Source organism: Rhinatrema bivittatum, chromosome 7 (genome assembly GCF_901001135.1).
Source record: "Rhinatrema bivittatum chromosome 7, aRhiBiv1.1, whole genome shotgun sequence".
Taxonomy (NCBI): domain Eukaryota; kingdom Metazoa; phylum Chordata; class Amphibia; order Gymnophiona; family Rhinatrematidae; genus Rhinatrema; species Rhinatrema bivittatum.
Genome location: NC_042621.1, coordinates 129,038,422 through 129,065,800, shown reverse-complemented (window position 1 = coordinate 129,065,800; position 27,379 = coordinate 129,038,422). Strand labels below are relative to the sequence as shown.

Here is a 27,379-nt window from a genome sequence, read left to right as displayed (position 1 = left end):
TTTCCATCCTCTAGCCTTTAGGGATCTACAGTGTTAGTTTATCCAATTCTTCTTTGAATTGATTGTTTTTGTTTAATCTGTAGTTTGTTTTGTGAACCAAAGAAAAATGTTATTAATGCCGAAATAACAATAAACATCTGCTATGCATAGTCTCAATAACAATAAAACTCCTCCCAGTGGGCGTAAAGTAGGCAGGCCTGCGTTGCAAGCCTCTCTTTGAATCGATGTTATTTCTCACTGGTTTTCTGCTTAGTTAAAAACAGGGCTCTGGATCTGGAGTGAGGCTTGGAACACAATCCCCTGCCCCTTTTGATTTCCTTTCGCACCAATCGGAAAGCGCTCTGAGTTGCCAAATCAGGGGAAGTAGCGTGACGTCACGGGAATTCCCCTTTCTAAAAGCTAAGCAGGGACTTTCCAGCGATTTTCCAATAGAGGTGATCGGAGAGCGGCCAGTGATAGCGGAGGCTTGGCGTCCTACGCGGATCGAACCGGGACTACAGGGGCCGCATGCGGGCGGATTCAGGTTGGTCTGTATGGGCTTTGCAGGTTATTGTCTGTCTCTTTTGGAAAGGACGGGCGCCGGCTGCTGTGTGGCACGACCGCGCCAATGTCCACAGGGACTGTTTATTACCCTTCCCGTGTATGGGGAATAATGCGTACACCTGTTTAGGTGCAGGGTCATTGCTGCTGCTGACAACATGGCAGAAATCAATTGTTCCACCTTGAGTGGTCTCGTGGATTGCATTACTGTAGTACTAGGATCTCAGCTGAGCGACTCGGGCCATGAATGGTGCATTTGCTGTGGACAGTTGGATAGCTGCGTTAGTTTTGTAAGGGTCAGAGACCCTCCTATTTCTGTAAGAGTTCGGTGCCCAAGCAATTGATTTTTAGTAAAGGGGCTACAAACGGAAGAGCTGCAGAAAGCAGTAATTACAATGGTATTTGGGTTCCAAAATGGGTACGTCTAGTGATTTTTCTAAGTTTTATCCCGTTTCCCCAGTGCACTAGTGGGAGACGGAGGCCGCCGCTGACTTTTTATTTAGAGGCAGTTACCGCTGAGAGTTCGGTAAGGACCAAACACGCACTATGTATCAAGAAACATACACTGCATTACTTTACTTCTAAACACTAATAGTTTCTTCCTCGATCTGGTAGAAGAGGATTTTAGTGCTGGACGTGTTTAATGTGATGCTATGCATAATCAGCTTTTTGTATAGGCTGTTCAGATTAAACCACTTGATTTGGAAGCTTTATCTTTCGGCAGGCTGTTTGGGCCTTAACTTCCATGCCCGTTTCCACAGCAAGGACCAATTGCATGCAGTCGGTGCTGGGCTGGCTTTGTTCTTTGCAGAATGCCGAGTTGATCTGACTGAGATGTGTAAAGCGGAAGCTCCCGGATTCACAAGAGTTAAAGGGCTGATTTGCCCCCCAGAGTTGGGTTAGGGAACATCATGGAGTACTAGAGTTTAGCTTTGGTTTCTAGTTTTTTATCTATCGATAATTATATAACTCTAGCTGCCTCCCCCTTATGAGTTTGGTTTTTTTGCAGAAATGTTTTTGAAGCAGCTCAGTATTTTGGGGTGGGTTTTTTTTTTTTGGGGTGGGGGTGCTACAAGTAGCTTCCTTATATCTATTGTACTCTGAGCACTAGCTGGTGTTTGTCAGAGACAGGCATTTTTGAGAGTCCCTTTTGTTCATTGTTTTGTATGTGCTATTGAGATTTGTTGTTTTAATTGGTCTCTGCAGGGCTTCCCAAATGGGGTCACAAAACCTTCAGCTGGTGCTACCTCACATGGAGGCACTCTTCAGATACCAGCTCCAGCCCTGTTAGTAGTGGAAGTCAGAGTCTGGGCCTGTGTGCCAGTGTGCACTCCTAAGCCCTGTAGTGGCACTGCCCTTGTCTGAATTTCTTTAGTGATAGGGATCAATGCCTGTGAGCTTGCACTATATCCCACAGGCCTCATACTGACTTGGGCTTCGGACCAGCCATAAGGCTAGGGGAAGGCTGAATGTGCTTGAGCCAGTGGAGACTGCCACTCCTCTCTCTCCTTACCCACCATAACCTACCTAAGAGGTAAACATTGCCTCTTTCATCACCCTATCCCAGCAGTTGTAACTCACCTTTGACCAGGGCCCAAAGAAAAATGTTGCCTCTGGACATGGGAGTGACTGAAATAGAGGATATTTTAAGGAAGAGATGTGAAGGAAGAGGTTGCATAAGATGGAGAGAGATTGGCTGTGGTGAATGGGAGGAGAATGATGGCCTCAGCTGGGAGTTATAAGAAGGGTTTCGGGGAGAGAGCATCAGCTGAGGATGGAAGATGTGAGAAAGGGGTTCAGCTTGGGAAGTGAGAAGTGGAGGTTTGAAGAGAGGAGTACATTAGAGAGGGGAGGTGGAGGTTGAGAGAGAAGATGGACTGGAAAGAGTGGATGCGGGAGGGATCAGCTGGAGTGTGGGGAGGCTGAGGAGTGATTGCTGGGGGGGGGGGACCGGGACCGGGACCTGCAGAACTAATTTATTTTGGTCGTCCTCTAGGGTCATGCAATTTTCAAGTGCTACAATGGGATTTTTGACCTGCTGTATTGCTAGCTGCTTGCATCTGGTTTTCCTGGCTGAAGAGCTCCCTTTTTTTTTTTTTTTTGTCATATGCAGAACAATTTTCAAATTCCAAATACAACTAACCTGAGTTTCTTGCTTCTTTCGAGCCCCTCCTTCACAGTCAATCTGTGGATATCAGTGGGAAGCTTAATGAATCCTCAAAGGGAAACTGTTTTTGTAGGTTTGAACAACCTCCATAGGTGCTCCTGGCTGCATCTTTCATTACATTTTCTGAAGATAAGCAGCTTCACAGAATCACGCAGCCAGGTTATGTAGCTGAGCTCAGCACTAAATGACTAAATTCTTCCAGAGCTTTCTGGAGAAGGCCTGAAAGTCTTTTAACTATTTTTACACAGTAGTTCCTGTGCTGCTACTACCCCAGGGCTTCCCTCAGTTTATTTCTGTCAGAGAGAATTGCACAAGGGTGTTTTCTTCACGGTCGCTGCTTTTCTTCAACCTTTTTCTGCAGGTTTTTGACCTGAAACCTCCATTTAAAGTTGTTCGGTACTGCTTTACTGTCCTGAGCTGGTTTGTGGTGTTTATTTTTCCCCAATATGGCCTTGCAAGCTGTATGCCTGGCTGAATATTTTCATCTCTTTGGCTGTCTTTCAATTTTTATTTTTTTCTTTTTAACCTCACTGATTTTTCTCACAATGTCAGAAAAGCAGATCAGTGACTTCACGTGTTCTCCACAAGTTCAAACAGAAAATGTTCCTCACCAACCATTGTGAAGCTTGCTAGGAGAGTTTTGAACAAGCTATGATGACTCAGGCTGTGATGATGTCTGTGCAAGGATGTCACCCAGAGTGGTGTCGGGCCTTCGAGGTCAGGCTTTTTTCCTAACTTGCCAAAGAACACAAGTCCAGCTCTTTGCTGGCATTGTAGACTTACCCGAAGCTATGGCCGTGCTGAAGGGGCTCGCCATCCTTTTCAGCTCGGCCACAGCATGGGCTCAGGAGCCAAGAGAAACTGCACTCTTGATCCAAGCTAAGACAAGGACACTGATGAGCCAGAGCTGAGCAGCAGCTTCCAAGCATCTCTGTGTCCTCCTCAACAAGGAGGTGCAAGCCTGGAGGTTCACTCCCGGGAAAAGATGCTGCTGAGCTACTCTCCAGAGGTCCAACTCCGCACCCTTAGAGAGCGGTGAGGATGCCCATTTCCCTTCAAGGCTGACCCTGTCTTCTGCACTCTTTGAAGCTGTGTTGGACAGGAGAATTGCGCAAGTGTTTACTTGACATGTCAGGTATACTGTAGTCCCAATGTTGAGTCCATAGGACACCTCTTGGGTGCATTAAGCAGTCTGCCTCACAGCACCTTCTTTTCATGCCCAGTGTGTTAATACTCATACAGGCTTGGGGCCCCAAGCCTGTCTTGGTTCCTTCCATGCACAAATGGAGTTGAATGGGTTTGGAGTAAGAAGTTTCTCCTACCCTGCTACTCAGTCCTGATGCCTAATTGCCTTTTAGGCATAAGAGGTCGTCACCTCCTGGGTCTGTGTTCCCAGATTCAGCCAGTATTTTCTGGGTCTGCGTCCTGGGGCCCTGTATACCTGTCAGGAGTGGGGTTTCCCTCCCACTGACCTCCCATCAGGATCCCCTCTGCCTCAGATTAGGATTGTCTCGCTTTTTGTCCAGAAAATGGCTAAAGTTGTTCCTTTTTGAGTTGCAGGTTGAGAGTAAACCTAGGATAAAGCTGCTCACCTGTGCTCTCTGAAGATGTTCACCATCCCACCGATGCTGTTCTCCACCCCGAAACAAAACTTATAGGGAGATGAGAGGAGCTGTAGGGTGGTGGCAGCAAGGGAATTACTGCACACGAGCAGCAAAAGACATTTTAGGCCCTTTCCAGAAAGCTCTGGAAGAATGTTTGACTCCAAGCACAGTCCCATCACCCACTTGGTGACCTGCTGCATTCAGAGGGCACGTGTACAGGTAAGCAGCTGTGCTTTCCAGTACAACTTTGGTCTGGGAGCTCCAGGGCTCTTCACAGCAGTGTCCCTCTCTCTCTCTCTCTCTCTCCATTGCTGTACAAGAAATGTTGGGGGCAAGTTTCGCTAAGCTGTCTAAAGGCAAGGTAACGCGTGTGGCTACGTTCGTATCCAGAATCCTATCGACGAATTTTCAAAGATTACTAATTGGCTGATATCTCTTTTGAATGCTTATTTACACGTATATGACTGGGAAAGTACATTACCCCCGTCTATTTGTCTGTAGAGGAATGGGGGCAGAATTCATGTTTGTAGATCTGAAAAGTTCAGTTCTCTGTGAGCAGCTTGCTGCCCTGTCCGAACCCTGCCTTGTGACACCTCTAGTAATCTGGGTGAAGGTACACGCGGTGTGAATGTAGGGGCTGCGATCTGGGGTACAGTTTTCAGCTATCTCCGTTACCAAGCTAGATCCGTTTGACAATTATCTTGGTTATCGTTATTTAACAGAGAACGTATTTGCTCTCCTACTGGACTACTCTGAGCAAAGTACAAGATTATATAAATTGTTGCTTTGGACATATTTGCTATGTGCTGCATTTTGCTTTGTATGTGACTGTTTTGTATGCGTTTAGTATGGGCTCTCCCATTGAAATTGCATGACCCAACTGAATTAAGATCTTATAAGTTGTTGCTTTATAGTAGGACTGGCATCTCCCAGCACTGGTGACTCCATGAACTGCTTGAGCTTCTTGGCTTTACCCAAAACGCTAGGACCTGGTTGCTTCTAGCAGTCTGACATGCCTTGCAGTGCTGTATATATATTAAGCAATTCTTAGTGCTCTGATGCAGTGCTTCCCTGGATAATATCTCGAAACTTTGGAGCACAGTATCTGAGAATTTGGTGGTACATAACTGAGGAAGGAGCCTTGGTAGTCCTAAAAAAAAAAAAAATCTGCCTATTTAAATATTTGATATCCATAACCCTTTCCAAACTGGATTAGACCAAAGGTCTTTTTAGCTCAAACGTGTCCTGACAGTGGGAAGTAGGGAATGTATATGGGGTTCCACCTGCTGTCACACCCTTCCAGTTTCTAGCAGTCCATGGTCTGGGGGGCTGATTGGCGGCTGTGGAGGCAGGGAGCTGCCAGAACGCTGTGTTACTGTCCGCTCGCCAGGCCTTAGCCATGCATCTTTTTCAGTGGGCCAGAGAGAGAGGAGCTGCTTCTGCTGTGGTGGGCTCGGCTGGGAAGTCGCTTGCTTTACTACGGCACAACTGGACACAGGAGCAGCCACTGCCGTGTTGCACAGCCCAGGAAGCTCTGCCGCTCTCAGACCTCCGTCAGGGAGGAGCAGCTCCCCTTGCCGACATCACAGCTGTTGCCCACAGGGGGAAAAGAAGTGGTGAGGTCGGGGAGGGAAATGGTCAGAGAGAATGAGGACAAGGAGGGGACAGAGGGAGGATAAAGGGGAAAAGTGCAAAAAAAAAAAGAAAAAAGAACAAACGAAGAATAATTAGTGAAAACTATAAAAAGGCAAAATAAAGTTGGACAAGGTAGGATGGAGTTTTTCTCAGTGCTTAGGCTGGCACCTTTTGTTTTAAAACATTTTCTCTGTCTGCCTGGGTATGTTCTGGGTGACTTTCTGGGGTGGTGTGTCCCCTGTGTCTCTGTGCCTGTCTGGGTGTTGGGATTCTCTCTCTCTGTCTAAGTTTGGGGTATCTTTCCTTCCATTTCTGTCTTAGTATGGGGTAACTATGTCTGGGCGTTTTGGTTTCTGTGTCTGTCTGGGTACACTGTCTGCTTCTCTGTGTAAGTGTGAGCTTACTCCTTTCAGCACCTTGAAAAGAAACAAAATGGGGGCTTCGAGCCACCGGCTGGCAGTGTGGCTGCCTGGTGCATCTCCTTCGCGTGTGTGTATGTGTGGATATATATACAGTTATGTGGATGGGAGGGGGGGAGCCACAGCTGGTCTAGGGACGTGTGGATCCCGGGATGCCATCTGATTATGTTAAAAAGCCTGTCATTGAGCTAGTATCCACAAGCCTGTGTTACCATGTTCTTTTTAAATCCAGTTACACTATTTGCCTCCACATGTTAACCATGCATCGGGCGAGGAAGGGATTCCTGCTACCTGAATGGATTGAGTGCTCTCTTATTCTCGTGTCGTAAGACATGGTGAATAATTCTTCCTGGTTTACTCTTCCCATACGTTCTCTGGTTTTCTCTACATCTATCATATTTTCTGTGTCCTCTTTTCCAAGCTAGAGTCTTAAGTATTTTGTGTTTCTCTTCATATGTCGCTCTAAACATCCCCTGAAATTTTATTTTTTATTTATTTTTTTAAGATTAAAATAGGATTTGGGAAATCTGTTCAGAAAGTGCCTTTTGATGGATGTCTGGCAGGCCAGTTTCTGTCTTCAGAGCCACGCCAACATACAGATTGGGTCCCTTTTTGGATTATCTGGGTTCCCTTCAGAACCAATAAAGCGGCATATTGCCTTCGGCCTCTGTTGTTTTTGGTTGAGACAGAAGCGCACGGTCTGAGTCATGAGCTGAGGACAATCCCTTCTTGGCCTTTTAGCTGGGCTTGAGAACCTGCACAATCTTGCACCTGGCTCCCCATTGGGGACACAATGATATCACGACTAAACCTCCTGCTAGCAATACCCCCCCTCCAGTATCTTATGGCTTTCAGAATAGATTAGAGGGAGTATCTGAGGCTGAGAGGCTTAGCAGCTGAGTGAATCACCTATTTCAGTTTTGATTATGTCGAAATGTCAGAAAATTCCATGCTTTCTTATTGAGTAGAGCACGCATGCTCTCGTTTCCAGCCCTGTCAGCCCAGGGCTGCTGTCCTTGGTTTGAGCTCTCCCCTCTTCCTCCTAGACTCTTCAGAAGGTGGGTCCTGCCTACTCAGCCGAGCGCACTGTATAACCCGCAGCTGGATGCAGGTTGTAGAGGCTCATCTGTAGCCCCTTATGCAATAAGGGGGTTAGCGTCCTTACAACGCGCGTCCAACGCGGAGTGAAACTAATAGCACTCATCACATGCAAATGCACGTGAATGAGGCTATTAGCTATTCGCTCCCAATGCAAAAAAAAAAAAAATATGGGTCCAGGATGCACATTTTTGCGATCAGAAATGAACGCCTGCCTGCCTGACTGGAGCAGGTATTAATAGCTGAGTGCTCCTTAAACCAGTACAGAAAAGCAGAAAAAACTGCTTTTCTGTACTTCCTAATTAAAATAAAACAAAAAAACCCAAAAAACCGGCAGTCAGGTGCAGGAAATGGACGCTCAACTGACAAGGTCCATTTCCTCAACACCCTGGCTATGCGGCGTTTAGGAAAACAGACGCCGATTAAACTCTGCGTCGGTTTCTCTAACCGGCGGACGGCCGATGCCGATCGGGTTCTCGTTAGCAAGGAGGCGCTAGGGGTGCGCAATCGACCCATGTGCCTCCTTGCTAACTCGACCCCCTAATTTAAATATTGCATGGCGCCCCCAGGATGGGGCGTCTTGGGGCGCGTTAAGAAAGCAGGTGTTGACTGCTCAGTGCCCGCTTTCTGCGCATGATTATTGCATCAGCCCCAAAGTGAGCAAAGGGTGGACCTCTCTTTCTATTATTTTGAGGTATTTAGATCTCCAATCAGGAAATGAATGTAACTACTCCCTGTGAACGTAAAGAATGAAGGTGTAGTTTTGAAGAGAGCAAATCCAAAACAGGAGGAGAGGGCTAGTAAAATGTGAGATCCTATAAATCTGGCTCTCTAATACTGGTGGGGAAGGCAGTAAAGACATACAAATTAAGGTAATTGGATTGGTCTGTCCTGCTGAGCGGCAGTGCTGTTTGTGGCTTCATTTGCACCACAGTTGTAATCAGATATTAGCCACTGCAGTGTGGCTCTGAAGTCTACCCACCCTCATTAAAGAGGTTACAGAGATATGATGGGAAGGATGAGAACTGGGATAAAATCGGATTTTTGTTTTGTTTTTTGGTTTTTTTTTTTGTCCTGAAAGTTTCCTCTTGCTCCTTGGACTTCCAGTACAAACGAATCCGGTCTTCGTTGGGCTTATGGCATCCCAAGCTTGGTTATTCTCTTCTCTGCCCCACCCTGCCTTATTTTATATCCCGATTCAGGTAGGGCACTCTATACTAAGGATTTTTCCCATCTCAACACGATGGGAGGAAACCTTTTAGTACATAGTTCATCACTGCAGCTACAGTCCTCAGCTAGGGGTCCCGCACCATGGTTGCATTTGGAAACCTTCAATCATGAACCCTAGATCTGGCTACTCTGTGGTGTTGGGTGATGGCTGGGATCTCCACCCACCGTCACGATGAAGGCGGTCTCTACAGCGTCCCCAGTCTGGCTGACCCAGTTGTTGGAAGATGTGAACTGGGAAATCAAAGCCAAGTCCTCGGCAATGCCCCCTCCAAACTTATTTCTCTTGATTTCCAGTTCCCGTTTTACCGACCTCAAGGTTTTTTATTAATAGAGTTAACGAACAAGGTGGTGTTCCTTTTAAAGATACAACAGGCCGACTTGCATGGAGACTTTCTAAAATGAACAGACCTCTTTTGGGATTCTGGTTTTCAACGAGGCTTTACTCAGGACCTGAGTATCATGAGAGAGGATTACATTACAGAATGGATTACATTACAGAATGGAGGGATTATTATCAAAAACTCTGAATAATTAAGGACAGAGAACAAATTTGGAATAGAATTCTTTTTTTGGGTGTGCTTCAGCACTGCTAACACAGTTTTGCTTTCACTTTGTGTGTCTATCTGTCCATAGAGATCATAGCTCTTCACATGCTTGGACGTGCCTGATATTTTGCAATTGTATCAGTGTTCAGCAACTCTGCCAAATCTGGGTCAAATGTGTGCATGGGAAGGGCTGCCAATAGCTTATTGGAAGAGCAGTGCCAAAAACACTCTAAAATGTGCTTCCATTTGTATTACTCCCATTTGTTGAAATATCTCCTAGCTGGACACTGCTCGAATGCAGATTAAAAAAAAAAAAAGTGATACAGGGCTAAGTCCAGTACTAAAAACATTGCACAGATACTAAAAGAAACCATACAAGACCTTTTGTATCCCCGGATACCCAGCTTAGAAGTGAAAAATAAATTTGGACAGATAAGAATATAAGAAGTTGCCTTACTGGGTCCATCAAGCCCAGCATCCTGTTTCCAGCAGTGGCCAATCCAGGTTACAAGTACCTCCAAGTACCCAGACATTAACTAGATCCCATACTACTAATACCAGTAAGAGCACTTTATGGACTTCTCCTCTAGGAACTTATCCAGACCTTTTTTTAAACCAGCTAATTTTGATTGTTTTATTCTGATTTGCGCTGAACAGATTCCAGGAAGTAGCGGAATATAAGAACTTTTAAATAAATAAATACACTGCCTTAACCACATCCTCCAGTAGTGAATTCCAGAGCTTAATTGTTTGAATGAAAGCTTTTGTCTGATTTGTTGTAAATGTGCTACTTGTTAACTTCATGGCATGCCCCTTAATCCTTCTATTATCTGAAAGAGAAAATAACTGATTCACATTTACCCAATTTTATAAACCTCTATCATATCCCCCCTCAGTCGTTTCTTCTCCAAGTTGAACAGCCCTAACCTCTTCAGCCTTTCCTCATAGGGGAACTGTTCTATCCCCTTTATCATTTTGGTCGCTCTTCTCTGTACCTTCTCCTGTGCAACTATATCTTTTTTGAGATGTGACGACCAGAACTGTACACAGTATTCAAGGTGCGGTCTCGCCATGGAGCGATATACAGGCATTAAAAGATTTTTTGTTTTATTCACTATTCCCTTCCTTGTTTGCTTTTTTAACTGCCAAAGCTCACTGAGCCGATTGATTTCAACGTGCTATCCACTATGATGCCTAGATCTTTTTCCTGGGTGGTAGCTCCTAATATGGAACCTATCATCGTGTAACTACAGCATGGGTTATTTTTTCCTATATCCATCGTAGGATGTTATAATGCCCTTGTATTGCTCCATGGTGAAGTTAGGGCTGTTCAGTTTGGAGAAGAGATGACTGAGGGGGGATATGATAGTCTACAAAATCATGAAAGGACTTCAACAAGTTAATGTAAATCGGTTAGTCTCTCAGATCATGGAGTACCCCCTGGTCCTTCTATTAAGTTAGCAAGTAGCTCACTTAAAACAAATCAAAGAAAACTTTCACTCACTGCATAGTTAAATTTTAGAATTCGTTGCCAGGGGATTTGGTTTACTGGGTTTAAAAAAAGGTTTGGGTAAGTTCCTAGAGGTTAAATCCATAAACTGCTATTACAAGCGATAATAGCTTGTGATCTATCTAATGTTTGGGTACTTGCCAAGTTCATATGACTTGGATTGGCCACTGTTGGAAACAGATACTGGGCTTGATGGACCCTTGATCTGACCCAGTATGGCATATCTTATGTTCTTACGTAAATTTAATCTGCCACTTGGATGTCCGATCTTCCAGTCTCGCAAGGTCCTCCTGCAATTTATCACACTCCGCTTGTGATTTAACTACTCTGAATAATTTTGTATCATCCGTAAATTTAATCTCCTCACTTATTGTATGCCTTTCCAGATCATTTATAAAAATATTGAAAAACACTGGTCCAAGAACAGACCCCTGAGGCACTCCACTGTTTACCCATTTCCACCGAAAAAAATTGATCATTTAATCCTACTCTGTTTCCTGTCTTTTCACCAGTTTGTAATCCACAAAAGACTAATGTGCATGACTGAGAGAGGGACTTTGGGGTGATAGTCTTGGCAATCTGAAGGTGGTGAAGCAAAGTGACAAGGTGCTAGCTAAAGCTAGAAGAATGCTGAGCTACATAGAGGAATAACAAGTAAGAAAAGAGGTGATAATGCCCTTGTGCAGAGGCCTCACCTGGAGTATTGCATTCAGTACTGGAGCTAGTACCTTTATAAATAAATAAATAGAGACAGGATGGAGGCAGTCCAAAGAAAGGTGACCAAAATGGTGTGGGGTTTGTATCTGAAGACCTATGAGGAGAGGCTGAAGGATCTATGATACAAACCTTCAGATACCTGAAAGGTTTTAATGATGCCAAACTTCAAACTTTTTCCATTGGAAAGAGCAGAATTAGGGGTCACAAAATGAAACTCCAAGAGGGATGACTCAGAACCGACATCAGGAAATATTTCTTCACAGAAAGGGTGGTGGATGCCTGGAATACCCTTCCAGAGGAGATGGTGAACACAAAAAAGGTCAAAGAAATCAAAGGGCCATGGGATAAACATTGTGGCTGTTACGAATGGGCTCCGGTCAGGAGTCGTGAACACCACCCAGAAGGGTGGCTCCAGGTGGAGAGAGACAGGAATGGCTAGAAACAGTGTCTGGGTCCAGGCTGGGTCAGGGCAGGCGGCAAGTAGCAGTGTCTGGGTCCAGGCTGGGTCAGGGCAGGCGGCAAGTAGCAGTGTCTGGGTCCAGGCTGGGTCAGGGCAGGCGGCAAGTAGCAGTGTCTGGGTCCAGGCTGGGTCAGGGCAGGCGGCAAGTAGCAGTGTCTGGGTCCAGGCTGGGTCAGGGCAGGCGGCAAGTAGCAGTGTCTGGGTCCAGGCTGGGTCAGGGCAGGCGGCAAGTAGCAGTGTCAGGGCAGGCGGCAAGTAGCAGTGTCTGGGTCCAGGCTGGGTCAGGGCAGGCGGCAATTAGCAGTGTCTGGGTCCAGGCTGGGTCAGGGCAGGCGGCAGATAGCAGTGTCTGGGTTCAGGCTGGGTCAGGGCAAGGCAGGTCAGAAGGCCCGTAGGCCACACACACACAGAAGGCCCGTAGGCCACACACAGTAAGCAGGACAAGGCAGGTCAGAAGGCCCGTAGGCCACACACACACAGAAGGCCCGTAGGCCACACACCGTAAGCAGGACAAGGCAGGTCAGAAGGCCCATAGGCCACACACACACAGAAGGCCCGTAGGCCACACACAGTACAAGGTAGCAGGCCCAAAGGTACACCCAGAGCAAGGCAAGGTAGAAGGCCCGAAGACTGCGCAAGGCAAGGAATGAATAAGGCCCGAAGGCAAGGAATGAATAAGGCCCGAAGGCCGCGCAAGGCAAGGAATAAGGCCCGAAGGCCACGCAAGGCAAGGCAAGGCATAAGGCCCGAAGGCCACGCAAGGCAAGGTCCTGGGACCAAACGCACAGCAAGCAGGGAAGGAAGGCTAGAGCAGGGAGCCCAGGCGAGCTCGATGCCGAAGCACCGAGGGAACTGTCAGGCAGGGTTATAAGGGACAGCCCAGAACATAGAGTGGACAGGGGAGATGGACTGGGCCTGTGAGGAGAGCCAGCACTAGAGGGACCCCTGGTGGTGAGGCGGTTGCACTGCAGCCATAGCCGTAACAGTGGCTCTCTAAAGGCTGGAGGACGGAAATGAAGAAAGGTGCATGGTGATAACCTGCTTGGCGGTTTGTTTTGGCTTTTGTTTTTTATAAATATATTAATTGCCTCACACTAAAAGCCAAGACGATATATAAATAATTTTACATACACAATAATAACAACCCATAAATAATAAATTCAACATCTGCAATAAATCTGTAAGAGAAAACAAATTATTTTAAAAGGCCTGTGACAAAAAGGTCTTAATTGATCAAATCATCTATATCAAATACTTTTAAGAAAGTAGTCAAAATCTTCTAAAAGGCCTGTTGCGCTTACTACCCTTAACAGTATGCATGGGGATAACTACCCTTAACCAAAAAGTCTTGATGCTTTTCATGCATCTGCACCATCGCTCTCCGCTTTGATGGCAGCAGGAGGGGAATTGGATTCAGAAGACGACCAACTTTTACAATATGGAGTCCTGATATGCAGACATAAGGGAAAAAGCACAGGACTGCTTCTAAGGCCAAGACCAAAAGAAAAGCATGTTAAGCAGCACTGTCTTGAATTTTCATGCGGGCTCCTCACCCAGGAAAAAGATGGCTATGTTAATATATAAGACTTGGGGGGAAACTTGCACGGAGCAGTAGCTACTACTCTCAACAGAAATATGGGGGTAACCTGCATGGAGCGGCAGTTAACACCATAAGAAATTTGCTGTGCAGGCTGGATGGACCATTTGGCTCTTTCTGCTATCAGTACTATATCTATATCTATATCTATATATATATATATATATATATATATGAATGGCTGTGAGAAGAAAGAATCTTGGTGGCGGAAAGAGGTGAGGTGAGAGAAGATAATGAGCTGTAGAGACAGCCAGTAGATAGAAAGTGATATACATGTGGAGGAAAAATAACATGATAAAAAATTAGGAAGACCAGAAATATGCTGTAAAAGAAGAGAGTAATGAGGAGGCAGACATGAAACAGTGCCAAGAGCCAGCAGAGAGAGATGCAAAGGTTGGGAAATTGTTTATTTGAACCTTTGAACATTTCTGTGCTAGCTGGGCAGGGTCAAGGGTAGGGGGGCAGTTGGTATCTTCCAGTACTGCAGCCACCAGGGTAAATAAAGTTATTTTATTGGAAGCATGGGGAGGGGGAGGAGGTTGTGATAGCACGCAATACCTTAGGCTCGAAATCTCTCTTAAAAATTGTTCTGCATTGGCAGCTCCAATATTGAGAGACTGTGGTCAGGGCTTTAATTGGGGGGGGGGGGGGGGGGGATGGAGGTGAATATCATTCAACTTGTTCACAAGAATTTAAAAAAAAAAAAAAAAATTTCCCCTCTTCTATCCTCAGGATATAGCATTTATCTTTCGGATTTCCAAATCGAGGGTGGGAAGCATCGTATGCACTTGTGACCCTGGAGCTGGGGTGATAATGGCTGCTGAGCCACCAGGGCTCAGGACGTGTGGGTGGTTAATGTTTTATGTGGACTCTGCAAGAATGGGACTGGCTCTGGCCTGGAGTCCGAGCCTGGTGGGGAGGCAGGAGAAGTTCATAGGGAAAAAACCACCATTTTCTGTCTGAGCTCAGGGAGTACAGTTTTCCAAGCCTGTGGAGGAGGGAGAATCTCAAATCGAGAGGTGAGCTTGGCAATGAAGGGGAGCTTAACAAGCTGAGGAGGGATGAGTAGTGGGGATCAGTGAAGAAATGGGTAAACCAAGCCTGCAAAGGAGGGAAGTGGAGGGTGGGAAGAGAACAGAGAAGGACAGGTCGGTGGGAAATGGGGAGCAGAGCAGGATAAGGAGAGGTAGGGAGTGGAACAGCAAGAAGGAAATTAAACCCACTGCACCAACTATAAAATGCAAAGTATGCCCATGCAGGAGGGGCAGAATTAGGAGTGCAGAGGAAGTAAAGTGGGGAGGACGAAGGAGATTAGAATGAGAGATGGTGGTGGAGGGAGGAGACTGGCCACATACTGTAAGTCCTCTCCATGCTCACATTACCTGCCCCTCTCTGGACATTAAATCCCGGGCTGGTCAGTCACACTGGCAACCTACTGTGTTCTGTTTTCTCTTTGTTGCTGGTGGAGGAGACTGTAATTTGCGTTCAGCACCCCCAGTCATTTTCAAACCTTGACTCCTGTGCCTTTGGATTTCCAAAGGGCTGTAAATACAAAGGGGCTAGGGGCCAGGTAGACTGCCTGTGCAAGGGCTACTTCCAGCTGTCTCTTCCAATGGCCAAGTGAAGCACTGGCTACAAAAAAAAAAGAATTTGTTGCCTGCAGATTTAAGTTTACTTTCTTGCACAAAATATTTTAAAGAGAATGTTAAAAACTTACCTTTTTCGGTTGGCATTACCTGAATGAGTTGCTGTTGTCGTCTGATCTCAATTCTGTGTTTTAATGTGTTTTGTTTTACGAGTTTATTGAATGTTGTGATTGCTTACTGTTAACAGGAACACCACACGATCTCTTAATGTGTTGTGGATGGACCTTTGTAAATCGCTTAGAGTGCGTCACCAGGCGACTAATAAATAAGTAGTAAAAGAAGCCCTTGTGGTCAGAACATATCCCTCCCTCTTTAAAGATGAATTGTATTTTGAACTGGGGCAATGAGACATCCGCTCTGTGCTTAAACCCTGGCAGTAAGCTGTTTTGGGCAGGCACATGCGTGATCTCGAGTTGCATGGTGTACAGAGATGAAGCTGCATGAATAACAAATAGGGTTTTGAAGGTTTCTCAAGAAGTCGGGGTTTCGGTGATGATGGAATGGAAATAACCTTTCAGGAAGAAGGGAGGGAGAAGAACTGCCTCGCTTTTGAACACGGATCCTGTTTGCATCCTCCTAAGGATGCACTGGGCTCCCTTGAGCCTGTGCCTTTCTCTTGCCATGGCCCCTGCTTTCTCCCTGTCTGTCTCTCACCTTGGCAGTTGCTTGTGCCCCTGTTTCACATTTCATAGGCAGAGTGGTGATGGATTAAATGGAAACGGACCCTGTAATTATTGATGGCGTTTTCGTCTTTTCTCTTATTTGAGCCTGCAGTTTCCTGCTGCTCCTTTGCGCCTTGTTTTCAATCCCACCCCCACGTAATTCTGGTGAACCAAAACAGCAATAGTCCCCGGCGGGGCCCGCTGCCTCTTCTGGACTCCTAAGTTTGGTCACAAGGCCTGCAGTCCTTTTTTTTTTTTTTTTTTGTCTGATAATCTCCATCCTCCCTGACCCTCCAGGTTCGGGTCCCGCATTGCCCCAGAGCCACCTGGCCGGCTCGAATCAGTCAGCACCCATGAAAGGAAATTGGTTTCCGTCACCTGTGGGTTCAAAAAGTTCAGATTTGATTTAATCTTCTTTCAACCTTGGGGACGGATCGGGCAGATTTGGACGGCTAGCGCCCCCTCTGTTGGAGCGCCGGGAGGGAAGATGGCAGCCTGCTGACCCGAGGAAAGGCGGAGCAAGGTCTTGGCTTGAGGTTTCTTAGACGTGCGGATTTCCCCCTTGACGACGCCGTCTGGCGTTATGGCAGTCGGGGGCTGGAAGTGCGCCCTCTGCACTGAATGTGCTGCCAGCATGGCTGCGGTGATGCGGAAACGCCGCTGTCTTAGCCGTGCGGCGTTTCCCCCCAGTATTATATCACAGCAGTAAGTGATTAGTTTTGGTGTTCCAGCCCCTTTGCAATATTATGACTGCAGTGTGGCTTACTTTGCTCGGCTACTGCTAACCGTGACCGGTTTGTTTGTTTTTTTTCAGGCACAGTAGCAGCAATTAAACGTTTCCCACAAGTTAGTTTGTGCTAACTTCCAGCAGAGCTCTGCCCGTAAAGCTGCTGCCTCCCTGCTCAGCCTGTGGCCACTTTTGACGGAACGCAGCTTCGCGTTTTTCACCATTTTCGGACTCCTGTTGGAAAGCCGACGGTGGGGGCACACCTGCCACGTAGCAGTCCAAGTCCCCTACCGGGCTTGCTTGATACATTTGGAGCAATCGCAAAGTCTCAGGTATAGATAAGCTCAAAGCGTTAAATACCCAGATCGTCAAGGAAAGTATCTTGAAGGCCAATGCAGTAATCTGTGCCTTAAAAAAAAACACAAAAAAAAAACCTATGCGCTGGTTTTCGGCGGACATTATTAACGCCCAGATTATTATTTAATTCCCGAAGCAGTAAACTATTGAAATGCAAATACATAGAGAGTTAAAAAAAACAAAAACCTGTTGGGTAAAATGTGTGCTTGGTACAGGCCAAACACAAATTTTAACTTGGGAATGGGGGAAGAGGCATCCCTGGATAGGCCATAAATGACCGTAGCTGCCCTCACTTACCTGAATAAGTCTATTCATCATTTGCGGACTTTTTATTTTTTTAACCTTTTTAAAAAACCTTTATTGACATTTTATAACTTTGAAACATTCCCCCCCCCCCCTTTTTTTTTTTAGGGGTTTTAAGTTCCAGCGCAGTAGTTCTGGAAACTTAAGTTTCCAGAGCTAAAAAAAGGTGGGAGGGCCAGATGCAGACTCTCTTTGCATCGGGGAATATTGCTTAATGCCCCAAGTAGCATGGGATTTCCATGCGAGGGGGCTAAACAGTACTGCCATTTAGAAATTTGCGCAAAAATACTTGCTGCATCAGCAGTAAGCTCTAGGCATAGAAAATGCACGTAGAAGTGCAGTCAGAAAGCTGTGTTTTGCTGTATGCACCTTTCTGCATTGGTCTGTTAGAGGCTGACACAATGGGGTAGATTTTAAGAAAGTGCGCCTTCGCGTACTTTTGTTGGCGCACAAGGCGCAAACAAAAGTACGCTTGATTTTAGTAGATACGCGCGTATCAGCTAAAATCCAGGATCGGCGTGCGCAAGGCTGCCGATGTCGTGTAGCCAACGCGCGCCAAGCCGCGCAGCCTGCCGCTGTTCCCTCCAAGGCCGCTCCGATTTCGGAGCGGCCTTGGAGGGAACTCGCTTTCGCCCTCCCCTCACCTTCCCCTCTCTTCCTCTATCTAACCCACCCCCCCGGCCCTATCTAGACCCCCTCCTACCTTTGTCGGGGGATTTACGCCTCCCGGAGGGAGAAGTAAATCCCCCGCGCACCAGCGGGCCGCTAGCGCGCAGAGACGCGACCTGGGGGTGGTTCCGGAGGGTGCGGCCACGCCCCTGGGCCGAAACGACGCCCCCGGGCCCGCCCCCAAAACGTCGCGTCCCGCCCCCTCGAAAAACCCCAGGACTTACGCGAGTCCCGGGGCTCTGCGCGCGCCGGGGCACCTATGGAACATAGGCGCACCGGCGCGCAAGGCCCTGCTCGCGTAAATCCGGGCGGATTTACATGAGCAGGGCTTTAAAAATCCGCCCCAATAAGCACATTTTACTCGCCGTTTTGCACAAACTCTACTGCCAATGCAGCAAGGTTTTCTGCGCACAAAAAAAATTTGCGCTCAATGGGGCCGATGCAATAAATGTGCGCAGAAAGCCGGCGCTGAACAGTCAGCGCCCGCTTTCTTAACTCGCCCCCAGGTGCCCTCTTGGGGGCGCCATGCAATATTTAAATTAGGGGGGTCGTGTTAGCAAGGAGGTGCTAGGGTCGCTTGCGCGTGCCTCCTTGCTAACGAGAACCCGATCTGCGTCAGCCGTCCGCCGGTTAGGGAAACCAACGCCGAGTTTAATGGCATCGGATATGCTAAACGCTGCATAGCCAGGGAGTTCAGGAAACTGACGCTTGTCAGTTGAGCGTCCGTTTCCTGCACCAGACTGCTGGTGCTTTTTTTTTTTTAACTTTATTTAGTTTTGTTTTTGCTCCTACTTAATATCGCAACGATATTTAAGTTATTTTCTGCTTTTCTGTACTAGTTTTAAGAGTGGTCAGCTATTAACGCCTGCTGCAGGCAGGCGTTAATTTCTAATCACTAAATGTCTGTCCTAGACGCACTTTTTTTTTTTTTTTTTTGCATGGGGAGTGAATGCCTAATAGCTTCATTCACACTCTATTGCATCGGCCCCAATGTGTGATTGTGCCCTCGCATAGAAATTCCATGCTAATGAAGTCATTAGCTATTCCAGCCCCCCCCCCCATGATAAGTCTTGGATAACTGCGCAGAGCAGCAGTTTATTATCCTTCAGAAAAACATGGGGGTAAACTGCATGGAGCGGCAGTTATTACCATAAGAAGCTTGCAGGGCAGGCTGGATGGACCATTTGGTCCTTTTCTGCTACTGTTACTGTGTAAAGCAGAAAGGTGTGCTAGCTTAGCTCCTGTTTTCTTAGTGCTGGAAACTTAACTCCTAGTCTGAGGTGGCATACGTTTTCCAGGGTTAATGTTAGTTTATAGGCAGAAGCTGGATTTGCTTTGCTGGGACCTGTAGTAGGTATTTTAAGTGCAGAAAACATGCTTTAAGGTGAATTTTAAGAGAGCTGCGCGTGCACAAATAGCACATATGTGCAGAAGTGCTATTTTATAAACCTCGTGTGCACGTGCAGGTATTAGTGCATGAATAAATGTGCTCGTATGTTTAAAAAAAAAAAAAAAAAAAAGAGGGGCATTCCTGGGCAGGGCTAACATTTACGCGCATAAATCACTATTTTATAACCAGTGAAAGCGGCGCTGTGACCGGTGTATATTTACACCTGCTACCTATCAGGTACAAGTCAGAAAAAACCTCTTTTTATAGCCAAATACTGAAAGGGTGAAGTAGGAGGAGTTTAGGCTGAAGAACCAGGGGGATCTGGATGACCTAGAGAGAGACTGGGCAAACTGGTGGACTAACTGGTAAAACGTAATTTCCCTCACCCAAGCATATTACAGAATTTTGCAAATTTACGTGGTATAAAAGCAGCAAGCACTAAGGAAAATACGCAAATTATATTTCCTCGTGTAAATGATTAAAATTAGGAGCCCAAACACACACGCATAGCAGATGTCCAGCACTTTTCCGGATAAATCTTAAAAAGTGCTATACAACCGGCAAAGTCTTACTTATCCACCTATGTAGCTCTTACTTATCTGGCTATCTTAGCTGGATAAGACTACATTTCTATGGGTATATTTAAAATACATGCCGGGTATTTTTTGATATGCAAACATTGTTGGGTAGACTTGCATATATTTTATATATGTGCACGCATGACATAAAATATATATGACTGCGTGTGCGTATTTGGCTGTGCTCGCACATGTTTTCATCAATTTTGCCCTCCAAGGAATTCACTGATCTATCTAGTTTTTCTACCTTAGTCTGCAAAATCACATTGTTATTTAAAGCATCTTGTACAGTGGTTGCCATTGAAATTATCATAGTCCCAATTTCCTGTAAAGTAAACTTCTTTGTATGATAAGTGGTAAATCAGTCAATGTTCTTACTTGATATTCTCCGCTTCCTTTCTCCATTGGAGCTTTCCCGGGTTCATCATGTTGCAATAAAGTCACACCATTTTTGTTCCCTGGAGCCCTGTCTTCCAGGGCTCTCCGAGAAGCAAGATATCCCCTCTGCTCCTCTCTGGGAACCGAGTGATGTAAAATCCATTCTTAATTTGGGGTCTTCAAGCAGAAGATCTCCCTCTCTCCTCCCGGATGGGGGCTCTGGTGTTGCTGGTGCAGCAGGGCTTAAAGATGTTTCATATGTCTGGAGGATCATCCCCTGCTCCTGGTTTAATCCTCCTGCGACATCACTTCCTGGTGTTGTTGATGGGGTCCTTGCAAAGCAGTCCTCAAGTCGTGGCTGATTCACAATAACATTTGGAATAGAGGAAAATTCTCTCAATCTAGCCTTCCTCTTTGTGTCTGGCATCACAAAGAGGATAGAACAGCCAGTCAACAGTTTAGAAACAATTCTACTGGCTCCCCATCGCATCCCCATCGCATCCCCATCGCATCCCGAATTCTCTTCAAAATTCTAACCATAGTGCACAAGTCCATCCACTCGCACAATTCCAATTGGTTGGATGAACCCTTTCGTCCTATACGCACTGAACGACCCACTCGCACTGTCAACAAAGGCACCCTCTCCATTCCCCCTTTGAAAAAAGCCCACCTCTCCTCTACTAGGGACCGTGCACTATCCATTGCAGGCCCTAAACAATGGAACACCCTCCCTACCACTCTCAGGCTAGAGCCATGTTACGCCAAGTTCAGAAAAAAACTTAAAACATGGCTCTTCCGACAAGCCTACCCTGATTAAGTACACCGACTTCTGCAAGTATCTTGCCTACGCCTTGTATATTCCTGTAAATAGTCCGTTGCAGTTTTTATTTATTGCTTTAATTCCTCCACCTCCTGCTCTTTGTATACTCCTCCTTGTTCGCCCTCCCTGTTCATTGTAATTTCTACCTTTAAAGTTACATTGTAAACCGGTATGATGTATGCATACTAATACCGGTATATAAAAGTTTTTAAATAAATAAATAAATAAAATATATCTCTAAAAAAAAGACTCCTTTGCACTCTCGACAGCAATATTTTCTTTTATTCTCCTCCAAAAGTCTCATGGCAGCTGTCTATTAAATAGGAATCTCTATCCACTCTAATCCGGGTAAAGCTGCGTGCGCCGCTATAGACGCCGGTTTCATGGGCGCCTCCTTCGGCTCCTCCCTCTGACGTCAGTGCTGGCGGCAAAGTTCAAAAGTGAAGAGAGGAAAATTTAAAGAGCTCACCGTGGGGCGAATCTCTCCAACAGGAAATGACAGCTGCGCTCGCACATGTTTTAAAGTTATCCTCCCTGTACACAAAAGCATGTTTTCCATACATTTATAAATATGGTTTAAGCACACAAAAATGCTTTCTGTGCTGAAAATAATTTTTGTGTATTATCATAGTTTATGCACAGAAAACACGATTTATGCACATAAGCCATGTTCCCTGAACGTACCCGGATCAGTCCAGATTCCTGGGTTTTGCCTCCCCACCAGCAGATGGAGACAGATGTTCTGACTGACCCTGTCCCATACCCTGAGGCTCCACCTACAGTCTGTCAGTATTTCTCTGTCTCCAGCAGATGGTGGAGGTGCAAAATCCTACAGTCTGTAGTTAGAAAAAAAAAAAAGAAGAGACAAAGTGTTCAGATTAGCATAGGGATAGCCTAGTTGGGGTTTTTCTTTGGTCTTAGTCCCTTTTGTCTTTAAAAAAAAAAAAAAATAAATTTTTTTTTATATCCAGTGAGGAGAAGTTTCACTTCAGCCTCCCAGGGGGTTGGCAGGTCTCACGGGGGCCATCCCCCCCTGGAATTTGAGGCGGTGGCTGCTAGGGGTTGAGGGACCCCATTGCCCTAATTATCACCAGCCTCGGGGGTGATACCGGGGAGCCCAGCTCACTCATCCCAGGAGGACAGGATCCGAGCCTTCTGTGTCAGGTTTGACAAAAAAAAAAAAAAAAAGGTAGCGGGGCTTGTCTGCCGGGCAGACTCTCCGCTCACTCCGCCAATCTTTCATCGCAGGCTGTTTTTCCCCCGCGTTGCCGGTTTCCCGACGCGAGTTACCTTTTTCTTTTAAGCTGACTGGTAGCCCGGAGTTTGCCTCTCATGCCGTGAATGCGGCGATGCGCGTCACAGGACAGACTCTGCTCGGCCTGTCTCCCCCGGGGGGGGGGGGGGAGGGCTCTTCGGGAGACACCGGGGGCATCTTTTCAAAGTCGCACAAGGAGCCCGGGAGACTGTGACTTGTTTCTCAAGATCCGTGCCTGCTGAGAGTGGGAACGGACGCTATTTTGTCAGCATTTCGCGCGGCGGCGCAAACCACAGAGGGTGATGGGAATTCCCCTCCTCCATTATCCCCGCAGAAGACAGCCTCCGGGGGAGGGTGGACCGTTTTGGGGGGGGGGGGGGGGGCTGCCACTGCCGTCAGAGAAGGACCCCAAGGGGACTTCAGACTCCTCCTCTTCCTCTTTTTTTTTCATCTGACTTCGTTATGCTGCTGCATGAGGCGTTTAAGTCTCGAAGATCAGCAAAACGGCAGGCGGGGAGTTCCACAATTCACCTTTTGGACAAATCATACGTCCGGGCCCCTAAAAGGCCCAAACCTCTGGAAGGGGAAGGGGGCCAGAAGGCTAAGCGCCCCCTTCGGACTGCTTTGTCCCACCTGGTGGAGGACTCCTCCTCTGGGGGTTCTGACCTGGAGGGGCAGGAGTTTAGGAGTAAACCCCCTCCGGGGGTGGATCCTGATGATGACCAGGTCCCCTTTACTGGTCGAGGACCTCATGGGGTGGACGGGGATGACCCGAAGGAGGTCAGTCTCTTCAGGAGGGACGAGTTAGGTCCACTTATTCCCGCAGTCCCGGAGGAGTTAGATATTGATTTCCCTTCAGAGGACTCACGGATAGGGTCCATTGATCCGGTCATGGTAGGTCTTCGAGGCCCGTCCAGGTCCTTTCCCTTTCATCTTTCTGTCCCCGACTTGCTATTTCGGGAGTGGGATACTCCGGATCTGGGTCTGAAGGTCAGTAAAGCGATGGATAAGCTGTACCCTCTGCCTGAAGAAGCTTTGGACCTTCTCCGTGTCCCTAAGGTGGATGCGGCAGTGACAGCCGTTACTAAAAAGACCACATTTCCGGTGACTGTCCTCAAGGATCTATAGGATTGTAAGCTCGAAGTTCAGCTCAAGAAGATTTTTGAGGTGTCCGCCCTGGGAGTTCGGGCAGCCATGAGCAGCAGTTTTTCCTTGCGGGCTGGTCTTCGCTGGGTACAGCAATTATATATGTGCCCGCATGATATAAAATATGTAAGACTGCGTGTGCGTATTTGGCTGTACTCGCGCATGTTTTAAAGTTATCCTCCCTGTACACAAAAGCATGTTTTCCAAAAATTAAATATGGTTTGAGCACACAAAAATACTTTCTGTGCTGAAAATAATTTGTTATTATCATAATTTATGCACAGAAAACACGAATTATGCACATAAGCCATGTTTTCTGCTTATAAAATGAGTTGCATGCATACATCAGGTTTTGCTTGTGCTAAGCCTTTTTTTGTGCACATTTTTGGGTTTGTGTGCATTTTTTTTTTTTTTACTCCAAATGTATTAGTAAACCATTAGCTTCTTTTCATTGTGAATTAAAAAAAAACAAAAACCCAAAAAAACCTAGCTTGTATATTAGTGCAAACTGCGCTGAATTTCAGGGCACAGTTTTAACTCTCAGCTCTTTACATTGGCTGCTCATAATGTGCTACAGTAAGTCTCCTTTGCCGAGCTCCCCTTTCTCTGCTCTGTGCCTGGCAGGGTTCATAAAAATCTCCCTTTAGTGAGAGGCAGCAGGAAGTGCTTTGCATATAAAGAATGTAGAAAGACCTTGAGCCTGGAGCTGCTTCCTGGACGCCTTGCCTGTTAACCCTGCTTTTTCTTTTCAGATGGATTAGTAAGAAGTACTTTTTTTATAGGGCAGGGACAGTCCCTGGGGTATAGCCAGAAGTCTGCAGTATTTTTTCCTTTCCAGCCCTGCTGAAACTCCCCCCCAAGTGCGTTTCATTTCCATACCCTGTGCTGTGAAGCAGGAGGGAGCCCGGCTGGATCTCCTCCTGTAGTGATATTCCTGATGGAGGATTGCAGTCAGATGACTGTGGGCAGGGCCGGTGTTTCCATTGGACAAACTAGGCAGTTGCCTAGAGCACCAAGATTTTGGGAGCAGCAAAATTCTGCCAGCCTGAGGCCCAGAAGGTGCTGTGTCAGAGCCAATACCACCAAAGGGGGAGCACTGTGCTGGAGCCCCTGCGACCACTAGGAGGGAACTCTGTGCTGGCGCTGCCGCTAATAGTTAAGTTGGTGGGGGTGGAGGGGAGGATCAAAAGTTTGCCTAGGGCGCCAAATATTCTTGACTGGCCCTGTGCTGGGGTGTACAGTTTGGGGGGTTTTGGTTTCCAGTGTAAGATTAGAATATTTTGACACCTTGTGCTTTTGTCTTTTTTTCTTTTCCTAAGGTGGGATCAAACTGACCACTCCAGCGATACTTCTTCCTTCATTAGCAAGGCTCTTCCTCCCACCCTGAGAAATATATTTGTCTTCAGCCAGACAGCTTTCCTCTTCCTCCTTCGGCCTTCCAGTTATATAGGCCTTTTGTTCGTAGCTCGCCAGGATGTCTCCTCAGTTTTCATCTCTCTCTCCCCCTTAGCCCACCCACTTCTGGCGGAGGGACACGGGGGCTACAGCAGTCTCTGAAACGTAATAATGACTAGGACTCATTTTCCTTGTGAATGCGGCCTCTGTTGCCCACCCCCCCCCCCCCAGGAGACTAAAATCCACCCAGCTTCATGGATAGGAGACCAAGTTGCTGCTGTAATAAGAGAGGGAAAAAGTAAAAGTAGAAGCAAGTTGTAAAGTCACGGGCTTGAAGGATGGGCAGACTCCCAGGGGGCGCATTAGCTTTGTCACAGGAAGAGCCCGGTAGTTGCTTGGGAGTGCGGAGAATCCCGTAGCCTTTCCTCTCGCTCTCCCGTGTCGTGCTCTGGTGGAGCAGGAAAGAGCACGTGCCAGGCTGCTATGCCTCCCTGCTTCACAGCGGCTGTGACGCACAGTAGTATTAAGAAGCCCTCGTCTTATGAGCAAATTATTCTGTTTGCTTGGGTGTGAACACCGTTGTTTTGGGGGGGGGGGGGGGGAGAATTTCCCTATTTAAAGGACATTGAGACGTTTATGGTGCATCTTTGTTCCTCGAAATAACCCTTGCCTGCCATATGTGGTCTGCTGTGTTTTAAAGCGCAGTTATTGGGCCAGCCTGGTGGCTCGTGGCGAGCCCTGTGCAGTACCTCGCAGAAACCCTGGCTTCAGTTTCCAGGCCCTGGCTTGTGCTGCACAAGGACTCTTGGCCATCGTTCAGTAGCGACACCTGCTGGCCAAACTTTGAGTCTGCGTTAGCTGGGTTTATGGCCCCTGAGCAATTCATACAATGGGCTGCACTAACAGGCCGATACAGTAAAATCGGCGGGAGAGCCGGCGCTCCGAGGCGAGCGCCCTCTCTCCCAATGCACGCCCAGGCCACTCTTCTGGGCGCGCGATCCAGTATTTAAATGAGGGCCCTTGGTAAAAAGAGGCGCTAGGGACACTAGCGCATCCCTAGCGCCTCCTTTTTGACAGGAGCAGCGGCTGTCAGCGGGTTTGACAGCTGACGCTCAATTTTGCCTGCATTGGTTCTCAAACCTGCTGACGGTCACGGGTTTGGAAAACGGATGCCGGCATAATTGAGCGTCCTTCTTCCGACCTGCGGGCCGATTTTTTTTTTATTTTTTAATTTTTTTTTTAATTTTGGGGCCTCCGACTTAATATCGCTATGATATTAAGTCGGAGGGTGTACAGAAAAGCAGTTTTTTCTGCTTTTCTGTGCACTTCCCCGTGCTGGCCGAAATTAACGCCAGCCTTTGGGCAGGCGTTAATTTCTGAAAGTAAAATGTGCGGCTTGGCTGCACATTTTACTTTCTGTATCGCGCGGGAATAACTAATAGGCCCATCAACTTGCATTTGCATGTTGCGGGCGCTATTGGTTTCGGGGGGGGTTACCCCTTACTGTATAAGGGGTAAGAATAGTGTGTCGAAAACGCGCGGCCATTCGCGGGCTCAGTGCGCTCTGCCAGAATGCACTGTACCGTATCGGCCTGTTTGTTGGAAGGTGGGGGTCACATAAAAATAAAGGAAGAAGCCCTGGGTAGCTGAGAATGAAGGCCTGTGCTGCCAAGGCCAGATAAGGTTGAGCTAGAAGCCAAAAGGAGCAGGAGGAAGTATCTGAGCCAAAAAAAAGTGCAATTAATGGGCCAAGGGGACCCCCCTGCCTTTATAACAGAGGAAATGAAAAAAAAGGGGGGTGTTGGGTTGGAGTGGTGCTTTCCCTGTAAAACTCTTGCTAGCAGTAATTTTGTTATGGGTTTGACAGTTGCTTGGTTTTGATTTGTGAATATCACTAACATAAGGATTAGAGAGAAACTGCATGGAGCGGCATTTACTACCCTTAACAGAAACATGGGGATAACCAGCACAGAGCGGCAGTTACTGCCCAAAGAAACTTGCTGGGCAGATTGGATGGACCATTTGGACCTTTTCTGCCGTTGTTACTATGTTACCGTGTTTCCTTGCAGTAACGCTGAGCTATGCCTATTACCTCTGCAGGAAAACTCCAATATTTTCCACATCACCCCCCCCCCCTTTTTTTTTTTAATTTATCTTTCCTTTCCAAATTTAAATTCACCCAAAGAGGGTCAGAACGTATTAGACTGACAGCATGCAATCTGAGGTCGGTGGCAGTAGTCTGAAGAAGGTGCCCGGTAAGGGCCATGGTTGACACCTGTTCCTTCCCCGGCCTCTGTGCTGCTCCTTGTGACCAGCAGGTGTCGCCACAGTATTGGCAGCAGCCCTTTTCTCTCTGGGATCGAGTGTCTTGCTTCCCTGCTGCCCACAGCGCTGGCACCTTCCCTGCTGATCCTATTTTTAACATTAGCTACTACATAAAGTAGCCTGTGGTGGCTTCTCCTCTGCACCTCAGTCTTCCCATAGCCTGTGGACTCTCCGATTGTCTAGAAATACATAGAACCATGACTTTT

At 47.0% G+C, this 27,379-nt stretch overlaps 1 protein-coding gene across 4 annotated transcripts in view; it reads left to right on the top strand.

Moving 5' to 3' along the window:
- Window positions 1-362: 362 nt before the first annotated feature.
- Window positions 363-27,379, top strand: part of NFKB2 (nuclear factor kappa B subunit 2) — a 65,786-nt gene continuing 38,769 nt past the window's right edge. For 2 of the 4 annotated variants that reach the window (XM_029609116.1, XM_029609115.1), the window contains exons 1-2: window positions 363-523; window positions 4,268-4,530. The gene's annotated coding sequence lies outside the window, so the exon portion shown is untranslated. The remainder of the gene's footprint in view (window positions 524-4,267; window positions 4,531-27,379) is intronic. The other 2 variants (XM_029609113.1, XM_029609114.1) reach the window with 1 other exon arrangement.